The sequence below is a fragment of the Dipodomys spectabilis genome, unplaced genomic scaffold (assembly GCF_019054845.1).
Source record: "Dipodomys spectabilis isolate Male_0828 unplaced genomic scaffold, ASM1905484v1 ptg000249l, whole genome shotgun sequence".
Lineage (NCBI taxonomy): Eukaryota > Metazoa > Chordata > Mammalia > Rodentia > Heteromyidae > Dipodomys > Dipodomys spectabilis.
In genome coordinates, this window is record NW_024870926.1 from 609,404 (window position 1) to 612,546 (window position 3,143).

Here is a 3,143-nt window from a genome sequence, read left to right on the forward strand (position 1 = left end):
TCCATTACCCCCAAAGTGCCTCTCTGAAAACTAATATGTTTCTTTTTTGTATGTTTTTTATTGTAAAACGTTGTACATAGGGATCACAGTTACATGGGCAAGGTAATGAGTATATTTCCTATTGAGCACTGTTGCCTCCTCCTTTGTATTCCCCTTACCATCCCTTCCCTCCCATCTTGACAACTAGCTCCCCCTGCCGAGGTCAGTGATTTGATTTTTCATTTTTGTTTGGCATGGGGTTTGAACTCAAGTAGTGGTAACTCTTCCCTCACATTGCTACAGATTTACCAAGAAGCCGTGTTCAAATCCCTTTCTAGGAAATAAAACTGGCAGAAATTACAAACCAGGGAGCTTCATTTTTTTTAATTTTGTTAATTAATTTATTTATTTATTACTTACTTATTGGCCAACCATGGGGCTTGAAATCAGGTCGTGGAAACTGCCTCCGCTTGGACCTCCCTAGGCTGGGATGCAGTCTCCGGACCCATAGCCGATCCTGAGATCCTAGGCCCAGTGGGCTGTCAGGAAGAAAAGAAAACGCTAGAAAACACAAAAAGTGGCGAGCTGCAGAGGGCTGGGTTTCTTTTACTTATTTTTCTTTACACAGTGACCATCCTGGGTCTGAATGACACTGCTGTAAAGTGGACCTGACCTGCCATTGCTATTGGCTGATGGGCTCTCAGGGAAGCCATAGGACAACCTGTCAACATAGACCCTAGCTTCAAATCTCAGTCCTGACACCAATGGCAGAAGATCAAAAGGAACTCATTCCTATGCATAGGAATACTGGTTGAAAGATTACTTCATGCCTTGGTCTAGTCTCAAATTGGATGCAATAATCCTAGAATGCTGATTCATCTTAATTAATAGTTTATTAAGCATGAAACGAATAATTTTCCTTCACTGGCAGTATAATAAATACCTAAGTGTTGATAGAAACGTAGTAGGTCTCATTCAATCATAGATAGATGGCTCTGGCACTCTTTACTAATATCTATTTATTTGTATACCACCGTCTGCCTATCCATGTATCGCTGTTTTGTCCAAACATCGGGGTCAATCTCAGCATGTGGGAACCCCCTCACAGCTTCATTGGCAAGAGGCTGCCATGCTCAAACTCACCCATTCATGAATTGGGCCTGCTAGGCCTGAGTTCAGATCCTAGCATTGCCAGACATGATGGAGAACACATCCAATATCTAGATGCTATATGATAGGATGTAAACAATTTACTAAATGGTATAGGTGGCATCAGAGTCAATAAAATAAATTCTAAGTAAGTGAATGAAACAAGAAATAAAATAAATAACCACACCAAACACAATATGGACTGAATATCTGTATGGAAGTATAAATCCTACTTTTAAAATGTATATAAGGTGTATCTTTTGCAGGCCTGAATCTTGAATTTAGCCCCCGATATGAGGAGAGAATGGTGGGAGATCATGAGCTACTCAGTTGTGGACCTCGGAAGAGTCATGGTATGATATCAATCTCATCCTTGAATGAGTAGTTCATGCATGATGCGAGTAGAAAAGGATAGACAAGACTCATGGGGTATTGATTAATTGTAAAGAAGAGTTGATGAAGTTGATGATGAGTTGATGAAGAGTTGATGATGACAATAATCATCACAGTCATGCAATGGAGGCATCAGGAAAGATCTAAGAATCGGTAGTCCCATGGTAGATTGGATTCCATCACAGGACACCATCTCTCCTACCTATACAAATATGTACTTATTTGCATAGTACTTCAGCTTATGAATGGATGACTATTGTGCTCCTCACTCTTCCTCCCCTGCAGAGGGGGGTTTCAATCTCAGATCCTGGGAATAGCCTAGCTCCTTCGTGGCTCACAGGCTGGTGTGCTCATGTGGACCAAATTTCCAATTGGAACTGCTAGGCCCCGAATTCAGATCCCAGCCTTGCCAAAAGATTCATCTTGATGTCACAAGCCAATCATTGCACTTGTTTTCCTTTACTGTGCAAGTCGTGGGTCTCAGATAGGATGGAGAATGCATGGGTCACCTTGTGGCCATGGGAATAAGTTATTATCCATGTCAACCCAGTTATACCTGTCATCATATACTCAAGAAAATACACAATACATCCATGAATAACGTACAAAAGAAAGAGAATAACTACACTCAATGCACGATGCAGTCCACACATGGATGTGAATATATATCATATTTCAGTGATGCATTGAGGACTATTTTGGCCTCCTTGGGGCTCAATCTCAATTCCTGGGAATGACCCAGCTCCTTAGTGGCTCACAGGCTGATGTGCTCACCTGGACCCATTGTGCATTTGGGTCTCCTAGGCCCTGAGTTCAAATCCCAGCTTTGCCAAAAATTCACCTTGATGTGAGAGGCCAGGCATTGCACCTGTTTTCCTGTGTTGTGCAAGTTCTGGGTCTCAGCTAGGATGGAGAATGCATAGGCATCTCTATACTCATTGGAATAGGTTGTAATCCCGTTCACCACAGTTATACCTGTCTCCTTATACTCAAGAAAATACAAAATTACATCAATGAATGAGACACAAAATAAAGAGAGTGACTACACCGAATGCAAGATGATGCCCACCCATGTTTGGAAATATAGATCCTCTCTTTAATTATGAATTTATGACTATATTGCCCCTCACCAGGGCTCAATCTCAGGTCCCTGGAATGACCTAACTCCTTAGTGGCTCACAGGCTGGTGTGTTCACCATGACCCATTCACCAATTGGGTCTGCTAGGCCTTGAGTTCAAATTCCAGCACTGCCAAAAGATTCATTCGGATGTGATAACCAATGGTTGCACATGTTTTCTTGTCCTGTGAATGTCCTGGATCTCATCGAGGATGGAGAATGTTTTATACGCAACTCTATAGCCATGACAAGAGGTTGTCATCCATGTCAGCATAGTTATATCTGTCACCATACTCAACAAAATATACAATACATCCTTGAATAAGACACAAAATAAAAAGAATAACTACACTGAATGCAAGATGCATACCACACCTGTAGGTAAAGAGAGATCTTATGTTTAAAAAAGGTGGGCTTGCTGTGCTGAGGCTTCAAATCAGGCCTTGGACCAAGCCTGAAATTCTATCCCTCAAGGATGGTGAGCTTCCCCCTCTTCCCCAGTGC